The sequence below is a fragment of the Puma concolor genome, chromosome D1, assembly GCF_028749965.1.
Source record: "Puma concolor isolate L17-30 chromosome D1, mPumCon1.1.hap2, whole genome shotgun sequence".
In the NCBI taxonomy this organism is placed as follows: domain Eukaryota; kingdom Metazoa; phylum Chordata; class Mammalia; order Carnivora; family Felidae; genus Puma; species Puma concolor.
This window is the reverse complement of record NC_141676.1, coordinates 43,416,288-43,430,589: the sequence shown is the minus strand read 5'-3', so window position 1 is coordinate 43,430,589 and position 14,302 is coordinate 43,416,288. Positions and strand designations below refer to the sequence as shown.

Genomic DNA, 14,302 nt, shown 5'->3' with positions numbered 1-14,302 from the left:
TAATCATTTTCCTCTATCCATTTAAAAAGCAATATTGATTCTTATTTAGACTTCCTCAAGCTTATCATGTAATCTAACAATGGAATGCTAGTCAATGACAGAAGCAATCAATAGGGAAATATTTTCAAAAGCACAACTTGTCCAAAGATGCTAACATTTTCACTCTGAAGCCTCAGCATGGAAGTTTTCATATGTGCTGGGTTACAGAGATTAATCAGAGTTTAAATGATACTTTTTAAGAAACAGAAAATCAGGATGTTTCATAGGTAGACAGTTACATATGGACTTGGAAAGATTTCAGTGCCCACCACTGATCAAATTTAACAACTGGAATATTATGGGCCACAAGAATCTTTGGTTTTCATTGGCTCTTGTATTAAAAAACCTGAGTGCCTGAGGGGTTCTCCAGATCCTAATTTCCTTTAAATAAGAGCAAGAACTATATAAAGAACATTGGTCTTAAGTTCCTTAGGAAACAAGGCATCATAACAAAAAGTGATTTTACTTATTTTTTCATTTCTAACAAGATTTTCTCTATTTGAGATTACATTCTTAAGGATAAAATTCTATGTGTTGAAAGATATTCACTGAGGGGCACTGGGTGGCTCAGTCAGTTAAGCGTCCAATTCTTGATCTCAGCTCAGGTCATGATCTCAAGGTTGTTGAAGTTGAGTCCCACGTCGGCCTCTCCAATGACAGCACTGACCCTGCTTCTGATTCTCTCTCCCTCTCTCTCTGTCCCTCTCCTGCTCATGCTCTTTCAAAAATAAATATTTTAAAAAAGATATTCACTGAAACAATACTGATGACAGTGAAAAACTTAATAACAAATGGAAAGTCCAATTGTAGTGAAGCGATGAAGTGAACAGGGCTATCTGTATTCAGGTGCTGATTACACAGAGGCAAGTCAGATTTTTAACTATTTTTAGGAAAAGTCTTTTAAAACTGAAAAAAATGCCTGTGTGATAATGTCAAGTGGGAAAAAAAAGGAGCATAACACTGTGAAAAAAATAAGCAGAACAAAAAGATTTGAAAGGGGGCAATCTAACTTGAGTCTGTTTTTAACTGGCAAATGTTTTTCTTCAGTATGATCATATACTACAGATGTCCTGTGAACAACACAGGTTAAAGGTGCTGACCTCCTGTGCAGTTGAAAATCCACACGTGTCTTTTTTTTGTTTAGTTTTTATTTAAATTCCAACTTGTTAACATACAGTGTAATATTAATTTCAGGTGTACAACATAGTGATTCAGCACTTTCATAACATCAGCGGGCTCATCACAACAAGTGCACTTCCTTAATGCTCATCACCTATTTCACCATCTGCCACCCCACCTCCCCTCTGGTACAGTTTGTTCTCTATAGTTAAGAGTCTGTTTCTTGGCTTGCCTCTCTCTCTCACTTTTTCAGAAAAGTGATTTTAAAAAATCAGTGGCATTTTGGGAATGTAGGATAAAAGAAATGCAGAAACTGATAAAGATTGAACAGATAAAACTCAAGCTGAGGTCAGATAAATCACATCAGTATATATTTCACAAGTTTCTTGTTGGCTAGTACACAGAGAATGGCAGAAATAGAAAAAAAACCTCAAAAACAATATGATGTTCATCTTATAATTTTCAAGCTGTGTAATATGAGTTAACAGAGCATATAAAAATATTTGATTATCAAGTTGTATAGTGTTAAGTAACTGGAACATAAATCCTGATATCTGGGTTCTCGTTTTACTTTTGCCACTTTGTACAAGTAGCTTTTTGAGCCTCCATTTCCCCACCTGTAAAATGAGGGTGTTGGACTAGATAATCTGTTAAGGATTCCAGTCCTATCGGCTATGTTATAGGCTATAATCTAGAAATATTCTGTGAGTATAGACGCTCTCTGCAATTTTAGTTTTTTTATGAAAATCATTCAATCTTGCCTGTATCTGTAAAGATCATTAGTATCTTGGTAGCACGAGAAAAAGCAATTTATGTGACCAAGAACTATAAATGTAAACTTATCATATACATATACATGTGAAAGAAGATTCAAAATGAAATAACCACTGCTAGGAGAGTCCTTCAAAATAGTGTCAAAAGGACAACGAGGACCTATGCGTGTCTCCTGCTTCAGCTGTCAGAACACCATGAATTTTTTACTTTTGTCAACTGCAATTTGTCAGTTGCAACTCCACCACCTCCTTGAACACATCCTTCTAATTTGAACTGAAATAGAAATGATGTAAAGCCTATTAGCTAAATAACCAATTGTGTATTAGGTAGTCAGTTTAAACTCTGCCAGTGCCAATCATAATTCTTTCAAAACAAGTTACACAACCTATGTCTTTTGCCATTGTAAGCCTGCATTCCCGTTCCTAACTTGGAGCACACTTTCGATTTCTGTGGATTCTGTGTCTCCCAGGTTGCAATCCCTAAGACCCCAAAAAACTCTCTGGTTGCTTTACAGCCTCTTCTTCTTGATCAACAATACATATATACCCAACAATACATATATACCCATATATATCTAATGGGTATATCAATTAATGCTGGATTAATTGATATCCAGCATTAATTTTTCAGATGCGATTTTTTTTTCAGTTAGAGGAACTTCACCAAATTTAAAAACTGTTTCTTTTATAATGTGACACTATAATTAACATCAGCAAACTAATTCACAAAATATATTTTTGCTTCTTTGTGTTTACGGAAGAAAAAAATGGAATAAAAGCAGAACATATAAGTTGAACCTATGTCACTCTGTATATGAACAAATGTAACTGGATTTTTTGACTTACAGTTTCATATGTAAGTCCACTGGGTTTTGTTTACATATTATAGGAATAATCTGATTTAGGAAGCTGTAGGGTGAAATGTTTAACAGCATGGACTCTGGAGCCAGATTGCCTAGTTTTAAATTTCAGTTCCACTATTTCCTAAGGCTATAACTTCGATCTTATTGATCTCTCTGATAAAATTCAGTATTGTATAGATCAAATAAGTTAATACAAATTAATACAAGTGAAGCACTTAGAACAGTGCTGCACATAGTAAACATTCAATAAATATTTGCTGATAGTCATATAATGGCTATATTAAAAATCCATTTTAGAATCTATCCTAACAGTGAACACAAGTTACATGATATAGGATTATGATATAGCTTTTCAAATTAGAACTTTTAATAAAGTTCTAAAATAAGACAACTGTCACTGACTACAAAATATCACTTTATTCCAATGTCTGCACAGATGAGGATGGAAGTTGTAAATCCAGGCCTGAGCCTGTCACTCACCCAGTTAAACTCTTCAATGGTTCTCCACTAATGAAGTCCAGACTATTTAATTTTTTTTAATGTCTATTTATTTTGAGAGAGAGAGAGAAAAAGGGTGTCCGTGAGCAGAGGAGGGGCAGAGTGAGACAAGAGAGAGAATCCCAAGCAGGCTCTACACTCAATTCAGAGCCCAACGTGGGGCTTGATCCCACAACCATGAGATCATGACCTGAGCCAAAATCAAGAGTTGGACACTTAATCAACTGAGCCACTCAGGTGCCCCCAGACTTTTTCTTAAATGGCTACATACCCCCCTTTATGATTTTGCACTTCCTTGCCCATCTCATCCTATCTTTCACTTTTCCTGTCCAGCTTTAACACCTGCCCCCCTCAACCACAAATGCACACACACATGCACACTACTTTCACTAAAAACATGAAATTCCCCAGAAAAGTAATTTCTCTCTCACATTTCTAGGTCTCATCATCCATGCTATTCATATTGCCTGAAGCATTCTTCCACCCTGTTTCTCTTCTGTAGTGTTACTTTAAAACTGAAAGCCAGGAATAAGCGGATGTTTATCAAAAGAGGAATGGATAAACAAATTATTCTTCATTGATCTGGGTATATTATGCAGGCAGCTCTTAAGATAATGTAAAGAATTCATTCATTCATTTAACAAATATTTACTGAGTATCTTCAATGTACTCTTTTAAATTTTATCCTCAAGATATCCACAAGATATCCACAAAAATTTTATCCTCAAGAATGAGATAAATCTATATTAAGTTTTTAAAAAAGCAAGTTGCATAACACATTTTTATTTTAAAAATGCTATTTTAGGATCGGAGGAAGATGGCGGCGTAGGAGGACGCTGGGCTCACCGCGCGTCCTGCTGATCACTTAGATTCCACCTACACCTGCCTAAATAACCCAGAAAACCACCAGAGGATTAGCAGAACGGAGTCGCCGGAGCCAAGCGCAGACCAGAGGCCCACGGAAGAGGGTAGGAAGGGCGGCGAGGCGGTGCGCGCTCCACGGACTGGCGGGAGGGAGCCGGGGCGGAGGGGCGGCTCGCCGGCCAAGCAGAGCCCCCGAGTCTGGCTTGCAAAAAGCGGAGGGGCCTGACGGACTGTGTTCCGACAGCAAGCGCGACTTAGCGTCTGGGAAGTCATAAGTTAACAGCTCTGCTCAGAAAGCGGGAAGGCTGGAGGACAAAGGGAAGGAGAGCTGCTGAGCCCCCGGACGACAGAGCTCAGTTTGGTGGGGAACAAAGGCGCTTGCCAGCGCCATCTTCCCCGCCCATCCCCCAGCCAAAATCCCAAAGAGAACCAGTTCCTGCCAGGGAACTTGCTCGCTCCGCGCAAACACCCAACTCTGCGCTTCTGCGGAGCCAAACCTCCGGCAGCGGATCTGACTCCCTCTTGCTGCCACAGGGCCCCTCCTGAAGTGGATCACCTAAGGAGAAGCAAGCTAAGCCTGCCCCTCCTGCCCCTGTGCACCTTGCCTACCCACCCCAGCTAAGACGCCAGATCCCCAGCATCACAAGCCTGGCAGTGTGCAAGTAGCCCAGACAGACCACCCCACCCCACAGTGAATCCCGCCCCTAGGAGAGGGGAAGAGAAGGCACGCACCAGTCTGACTGTGGCCCCAGCGGTGGGCTGGGAGCAGACATCAGGTCTGACTGCGGCTCTGCCCACCAACTCCAGTTATACACCACAGCACAGGGGAAGTGCCCTGCAGGTCCTCACCACGCCAGGGACTATCCAAAATGACCAAGCGGAAGAATTCCCCTCAGAAGAATCTCCAGGAAATAACAACAGCTAATGAGCTGATCAAAAAGGATTTAAATAATATAACAGAAAGTGAATTTAGAATAATAGTCATAAAATTAATCGCTGGGCTTGAAAACAGTATAGCTGACAGCAGAGAATCTCTTGCTACAGAGATCAAGGGACTAAGGAACAGTCACGAGGAGCTGAAAAACGCTTTAAACGAAATGCATAACAAAATGGAAACCACCACGGCTCGGATTGAAGAGGCAGAGGAGAGAATAGGTGAACTAGAAGATAAAGTTATGGAAAAAGAGGAAGCTGAGAAAAAGAGGGATAAAAAAATCCAGGAATATGAGGGGAAAATTAGAGAACTAAGTGATACACTAAAAAGAAATAATATACGCATCATTGGTATCCCAGAGGAGGAAGAGAGAGGGAAAGGTGCTGAAGGGGTACTTGAAGAAATCATAGCTGAGAACTTCCCTGAACTGGGGAAGGAAAAAGGCATTGAAATCCAAGAGGCACAGAGAACTCCCTTCAGACGTAACTTGAATCGATCTTCTGCACGACATATCATAGTGAAACTGGCAAAATACAAGGATAAAGAGAAAATTCTGAAAGCAGCAAGGGGTAAACGTGCCCTCACATATAAAGGGAGACCTATAAGACTCGTGACCGATCTCTCTTTTGAAACTTGGCAGGCCAGAAAGAATTGGCACGAGATTTTCAGTGTGCTAGACAGAAAAAATATGCAGCCGAGAATCCTTTATCCAGCAAGTCTGTCATTTAGAATAGAAGGAGAGATAAAGGTCTTCCCAAACAAACAAAAACTGAAGGAATTTGTCACCACTAAACCAGCCCTACAAGAGATCCTAAGGGGGACCCTGTGAGACAAAGTACCAGAGACATCACTACAAGCATAAAACATACAGACATCACAATGACTCTAAACCCATATCTTTCTATAATAACACTGAATGTAAATGGACTAAATGCGCCAACCAAAAGACATAGGGTATCAGAATGGATAAAAAAACAAGACCCATCTATTTGCTGTCTACAAGAGACTCATTTTAGACCTGAGGACACCTTTAGATTGAGAGTGAGGGGATGGAGAACTATTTATCATGCTACTGGAAGCCAAAAGAAAGCTGGAGTAGCCATCCTTATATCAGACAAACTAGACTTTAAATTAAAGGCTGTAACAAGAGATGAAGAAGGACATTATATAATAGTGACAGGGTCTATCCATCAGGAAGAGCTAACAATTATAAATGTCTATGCGCCGAATACCGGAGCGCCCAAATATATAAAACAATTACTCATAAACACAAGCAACCTTATTGATAAGAATGTGGTAATTGCAGGGGACTTTAACACCCCACTTACAGAAATGGATAGATCATCTAGACACACGGTCAATAAAGAAACAAGGGCCCTGAATGAGACATTGGATCAGATGGACTTGACAGATATATTTAGAACTCTGCATCCCAAAGCAACAGAATATACTTTCTTCTCGAGTGCACATGGAACATTCTCCAAGATAGATCATATACTGGGTCACAAAACAGCCCTTCATAAGTTTACAAGAATTGAAATCATACCATGCATACTTTCAGACCACAACGCTATGAAGCTTGAAATCAACCACAGAAAAAAGTCTGGAAAACCTCCAAAAGCATGGAGGTTAAAGAACACCCTACTAACGAATGAGTGGGTCAACCAGGCAATTAGAGAAGAAATTAAAAAATATATGGAAACAAACGAAAATGAAAATACAACAATCCAAACGCTTTGGGACGCAGCGAAGGCAGTCCTGAGAGGAAAATACATTGCAATCCAGGCCTATCTCAAGAAACAAGAAAAATCCCAAATACAAAATCTAACAGCACACCTAAAGGAAATAGAAGCAGAACAGCAAAGGCAGCCTAAACCCAGCAGAAGAAGAGAAATAATAAAGATCAGAGCAGAAATAAACAATATAGAATCTAAAAAAACTGTAGAGCAGATCAATGAAACCAAGAGTTGGTTTTTTGAAAAAATAAACAAAATTGACAAACCTCTAGCCAGGCTTCTCAAAAAGAAAAGGGAGATGACCCAAATAGATAAAATCATGAATGAAAATGGAATTATTACAACCAATCCCTCAGAGATACAAACAATTATCAGGGAATACTATGAAAAATTATATGCCAACAAATTGGACAACCTAGAAGAAATGGACAAATTCCTGAACACCCACACTCTTCCAAAACTCAATCAGGAGGAAATAGAAAGCTTGAACAGACCCATCACCAGCGAAGAAATTGAATCGGTTATCAAAAATCTCCCAACAAATAAGAGTCCAGGACCAGATGGCTTCCCAGGGGAGTTCTACCAGACGTTTAAAGCAGAGATAATACCTATCCTTCTCAAGCTATTCCAAGAAATAGAAAGGGAAGGAAAACTTCCAGACTCATTCTATGAAGCCAGTATTACTTTGATTCCTAAACCAGACAGAGACCCAGTAAAAAAAGAGAACTACCGGCCAATATCCCTGATGAATATGGATGCAAAAATTCTCAATAAGATACTAGCAAATCGAATTCAACGGCATATAAAAAGAATTATTCACCATGATCAAGTGGGATTCATTCCTGGGATGCAGGGCTGGTTCAACATTCGCAAATCAATCAACGTGATACATCACATTAACAAAAAAAAAGAGAAAAACCATATGATCCTGTCAATCGATGCAGAAAAGGCCTTTGACAAAATCCAGCACCCTTTCTTAATAAAAACTCTTGAGAAAGTCGGGATAGAAGGAACATACTTAAAGATCATAAAAGCCATTTATGAAAAGCCCACAGCTAACATCATCCTCAACGGGGAAAAACTGAGAGCTTTTTCCCTGAGATCAGGAACACGACAGGGATGCCCACTCTCACCACTGTTGTTTAACATAGTGCTGGAAGTTCTAGCATCAGCAATCAGACAACAAAAGGAAATCAAAGGCGTCAAAATTGGCAAAGATGAAGTCAAGCTTTCGCTCTTTGCAGATGACATGATATTATACATGGAAAATCCGATAGACTCCACCAAAAGTCTGCTAGAACTGATACATGAATTCAGCAAAGTTGCAGGATACAAAATCAATGTACAGAAATCAGTTGCATTCTTATACACTAACAATGAAGCAACAGAAAGACAAATAAAGAAACTGATCCCATTCACAATTGCACCAAGAAGCATAAAATACCTAGGAATCAATCTAACCAAAGATGTAAAGGATCTGTATGCTGAAAACTATAGAAAGCTTATGAAGGTAATTGAAGAAGATTTAAAGAAATGGAAAGACATTCCCTGCTCATGGATTGGAAGAATAAATATTGTCAAAATGTCAATACTACCCAAAGCTATCTACACATTCAATGCAATCCCAATCAAAATTGCACCAGCATTCTTCTCGAAACTAGAACAAGCAATCCTAAAATTCATATGGAACCACAAAAGGCCCCGAATAGCCAAAGTAATTTTGAAGAAGAAGACCAAAGCAGGAGGCATCACAATCCCAGACTTTAGCCTCTACTACAAAGCTGTCATCATCAAGACAGCATGGTATTGGCACCAAAACAGACACATAGACCAATGGAATAGAATAGAAACCCCGGAACTAGACCCACAAACGTACGGCCAACTCATCTTTGACAAAGCAGGAAAGAACATCCAATGGAAAAAAGACAGTCTCTTCAACAAATGGTGCTGGGAGAACTGGACAGCAACATGCAGAAGGTTGAAACTAGACCACTTTCTCACACCATTCACAAAAATAAACTCCAAATGGATAAAGGACCTGAATGTGAGACAGGAAACCATCAAAACCTTAGAGGAGAAAGCAGGAAAAGACCTCTCTGACCTCAGCCGTAGCAATCTCTTACTCGACACATCCCCAAAGGCAAGGGAATTAAAAGCAAAAGTGAATTACTGGGACCTTATGAAGATAAAAAGCTTCTGCACAGCAAAGGAAACAACCAACAAAACTAAAAGGCAACCAACGGAATGGGAAAAGATATTTGCAAATGACATATCGGACAAAGGGCTAGTATCCAAAATCTATAAAGAGCTCACCAAACTCCACACCCGAAAAGCAAATAACCCAGTGAAGAAATGGGCAGAAAACATGAATAGACACTTCTCTAAAGAAGACATCCGGATGGCCAACAGGCACATGAAAAGATGTTCAGCGTCGCTCCTTATCAGGGAAATACAAATCAAAACCACACTCAGATATCACCTCACGCCAGTCAGAGTGGCCAAAATGAACAAATCAGGAGACTATAGATGCTGGAGAGGATGTGGAGAAACGGGAACCCTCTTGCACTGTTGGTGGGAATGCAAATTGGTGCAGCCGCTCTGGAAAGCAGTGTGGAGGTTCCTCAGAAAATTAAAAATAGACCTACCCTATGACCCAGCAATAGCACTGCTAGGAATTTATCCAAGGGACACAGGAGTACTGATGCATAGGGGCACTTGTACCCCAATGTTCATAGCAGCACTCTCAACAATAGCCAAATTATGGAAAGAGCCTAAATGTCCATCAACTGATGAATGGATAAAGAAATTGTGGTTTATATACACAATGGAGTACTACGTGGCAATGAGAAAAAATGAAATATGGCCTTTTGTAGCAACGTGGATGGAACTGGAGAGTGTGATGCTAAGTGAAATAAGCCATACAGAGAAAGACAGATACCATATGGTTTCACTCTTATGTGGATCCTGAGAAACTTAAGAAAAACCCATGGGGGAGGGGAACAAAAAAAAAAAAAAAAAAAAAAAAAAAAGAGGTTAGAGTGGGAGAGAGCCAAAGCATAAGAGACTGTTGAGAACTGAGAACAAACTAAGGGTCGATGGGGGGTGGGAGGGAGGAGAGGGTGGGTGATGGGTACTGAGGAGGGCACCTTTTGGGATGAGCACTGGGTGTTGTATGGAAACCAATTTGACAATAAATTTCATATATAAATAAAAAAAAAAAAAAAAAAATAAATAAATAAAAACATTAAAAAAGAAAAAAAAAAAAAAAAAAAAAAAAATGCTATTTTATTTTTTTTTATTTTTTTTTTTTATTTTTTTTTTAATTTTTTTTTTTCAACGTTTATTTTTTGGGGGACAGAGAGAGACAGAGCATGAACGGGGGAGGGGCAGAGAGAGAGGGAGACACAGAATCGGAAACAGGCTCCAGGCTCTGAGCCATCAGCCCAGAGCCTGACGCGGGGCTCGAACTCACGGACCGTGAGATCGTGACCTGGCTGAAGTCGGACGCTCAACCGACTGCGCCACCCAGGCGCCCCTAAAAATGCTATTTTAAAAATAGGCTGACAGGGGTGGAACAGAGAGAGAATGTTATGTTATACTTTATATTATTTCTATATTATATTGTGCAATAATGTACATTTATAAGTGATAGTATACAATTCTTGAGAATTATTAAGAATACAACATCTCAACACCCACACTCCCATACACCCATGGAGGGGGGATGGAAGGCCCTATTCCCCAAGCATCTTGGCTGTAGTGTGACAAGATTGTCTAAAGCCACAGGGAAAATGGTGGAAAATTCACCATCGCCATTGCCACAATTTATGGCTTTGTTCGTAAGTCCCAATTTGGCTACATACTGTCTTGAAGGGGCTTTTGTTCTTGAATCTTGACTAAACTCCTTAGACTAAACCTATTGGCCTCAAAAATATTGGACAGTTGCACTGCCTGCCTACCACTTCACTACTACAGTTATTGGTTATGTACTATCATTTGGAATAAACATGATGAGTACATCTCCACTCATTTCCATTCATACAGTTATGGACAACTATGCTAAAAATCAACAGCAAAAGAAATACCAAGAAGATGACATCCCAGCATGAAGAGATTTTCCCATTAGTGAAGCAAACCAAATGTTCTTTCTCGAAGCCAAAAAACTTTACACCAAAAACTGAATTGTGTGTAGACTAACACCAAGCATTTATTATAAGTTTTTGACATAATAATTTTGGCCATAATTATTTTGACTATCTCTGTTATTAATACCTGACATTGAAATGTAAAAATATTAAGTTGAACTCTTAATTTGAAATCCATTAATATCATTAAATGTTCTCAAATATTCATTTTTAATGGACAGACTAAATAAAATCATGTATTAAAGAAAGAATAAAATATCTCTCACTCAAGGGTAATTGTTTAGAAGTTATTTTTTCCCAATATAAAAATAACTTCTATTGAAGGTCACTTAAGGAAAATTAAGGGAATAGAATTTGAGGTGAGAAGATACTTAAAGAAATTTGTTTCCTTGTAAATTAATGTTTTAAATACTTTTGTATTACTGAATAATAATCAAAGATTTAAAAAATAATAAACATGTAACTTTCTTGAAAGAGAATATTTATTCCCCACACTACCATTATATTTACATCTATCACTTGACTCATCCTTCTCAAAAAGCATTTTGCACATCATCTGGGTCCACTTTTATATGAATGCTATATCCATAAAATTATGTTTATAATATTACTATGGTCATTTTTGTCTTTTTCACTGCATTGACATTTGCCCTAATGGTGTAAAGCCAATAATAAGTAAAATTACTGGTGGCTTATCTAAAATTACTATGCCTTATCAGAAATCAAGCCAGCAGCACTGAATTGTACTAGTTAGTGGTCACTGAAGTCTTTGTAACCAGGTATTTTTTAAATGTCAGTTTCACTTAAAAATTCTTGATGAAACAGTAAAAATAATATATTAATCTTATTAAATCTCAACTTAGAGTATACTTTAATTACATATAAAGTATTTCTGCTACATACAAAAATAACAATAGTTTTCCTGAGGAAAAGCATTTGTGTGATTCTTCGAGATCCAAACTAATAGCTTTTTTCCATAGAATTCCATTTCTACTTGAAAGAATAATGGACAGGAAAAGAATAGCATTCAAACTTAATTTTTTTTTTAATTCAAGTATAGCTAACACATAGTGTTATATTAGTTTCAGGTATACAAAATAATGATTCAACAATTCTACACATTAAGCAGTGCTCATCATGATAAGCGTACTCTTTAATCCCTATCACCTATTTCGCCAATCCACCTAACACCTCCCTTCTAGGAACCACCAGTTTGTTCTGTATAGTTAAGACTCTTTTTTTTTCTCCTTTTTAATTTGTTCATTTGTTTTGTTTCTTAAATTCCACATGTGAGTGAAATAATGTGGTATCTGCTGTTCTCTGACTGACTTATTTCACTTAGCATTATACCATCTAGATGTATCCATATTTTTGTAAATGGCAAGATTTCATTCTTCTTCATGGCTGAGTGATATTCCATTGTATATATACCACATCTTCTTAATCCATTTATGTATGGATAGACACTTGGGTTGCTTCCATACCTTGGATTTTAAAATATATTTTCTCAAATATGGTATGAAAAGAGTCTCTTGACTTCAAGGAAAACAACTGACTGTATTTGTTTTCAATAATCAAATTGTTTATGAATGTGACATTGGTGGATGTGATTATTTTATATTGTATCATGAAATACATCAACATTTAGAAGTTCCATATAACTCAGTGATCCAATATTTTCCAAATGACCAAACCATGTTGTCATAAAATCATACATTGCTAAAAGATCCATTCAAAGTATGTTAGACCAATGGAATTTAAAATGATGTAATAAAATGTGAAGAACTCATCATCTTTCAGATTCCAAATTGCAGTTAACCTTTATATTACTTGTAAATTATACTACAAAGAAGCATATCCATAATTATCTATAAAAGTTATTAAAATACTCCATTTTCTAAATACATATATGCATGGTGCTTCACATACGTCAACCAAAACAACAGATTGCAACAGATTGAATGCAGGAGCAGACATGAGAATTCAACTATGTCCCATTAAGCCTGACATTAAATAACTGTGCAAAAAAGTGAGATAATATCACTCTTCACACTAAATTATCTTTTAGACATTATAGGTATTTTTGTAAAGATTATTTTAGCAACACATTTGTTATTTAAATTAATTAACAAATGTTTAATTATTTTCACTTTTAATTTCTAATACTAAGTATGTCAATAGACAAAAAGCCACATAAACAAAACTTCTTTGGGTCCTCAAATAGACCTAAAATTGCTGACCTATCTGTAAACAATTCTGAGACCTTAATCTCACCAGACTACAAGCAAATTGAGTTAATTGCTTCCCCAACTCCAAAGACATGGTAGACACAAATATGTGCTAAATGTAAATGACCCTCAAAACTACTTCAGGAAAATATATAATTTTAGAATGAATGAAGGGTAAAGGTTTAAAATCAGAAATGAGCTAAAAACTAGCTCTACCACTTATTAGATTTGTGGTTTTGTACGATTATTTATGCTTTTTCTGAGTCTTTGTTTCTTCACATATAAAATAAAATTTATATCCATCCAGCTAAACAATTGTTAAATATTAATAAATAAATATTACTCACTACTGTTAAATAAAAGAGTAAAGAATGTAGAACAGTTAGAACTCTTATACACTGCTGATGGTAATGCAAAATGGTGCCGCTGCTCTAGAAAACAGTCAGTTCCTCATAAGGAGCTCGGTACATATACCCAAGAAGAATGAAAACATACATCCACACCAGAGCTTGTACCATGTTCATTACAGCATTATTCATAATAGCCAATAAATGGAAGCAATCCATGTCCATCAACTGATGAATGGATGGAAAAAATGGGGTATATATCCTTCAAGTGGAATATTATTTGCCAATAATAAGGAATTAAATATTAATACATGCTACAATACTGAACTTTGAAAACATTGTGCTCAGTGAAAGGCACTAATCACAAAAAAACACATGTAATTCCACTTATATTAAATGTACAGAATAGGCAAATCTAGAGAGATAGGAAGTAGATTAGGTGTTGCTTAGGGCTGGAAAGTTTGGAAAGAAATGGAGGGTGACTGCTAAAGGGTGAGAGATTCCCTTTAGGGTGATATAAATATTCTAAAGTTTGATTGTGTGATAATTGTACAACTTTATGAATATACTTTTTTAAAAAACCTACTGAATTGTACTCTTTAAATGGGTGAATTTTAAGATATATGAATTATATCTCAATAAAGACATTGCTAACAATGCAAACAAACAAACAAGCACAGGTGAAAATGTCTAGCAAAATAAGTGACACATACCAGAAGTTCAGTAAATGCTTTTTTTGTCTTGATAATAACTGAT

General features: G+C 37.2%; 1 protein-coding gene and 1 pseudogene across 30 annotated transcripts in view; one reads left to right on the top strand and one right to left on the bottom strand.

Moving 5' to 3' along the window:
- Positions 1-14,302, bottom strand: part of SOX6 (SRY-box transcription factor 6) — a 717,975-nt gene that overhangs the window by 230,241 nt on the left and 473,432 nt on the right. The window lies entirely within an intron of this gene.
- Positions 10,618-11,007, top strand: LOC112865042 (phosphatidylinositol N-acetylglucosaminyltransferase subunit P pseudogene; annotated as a pseudogene).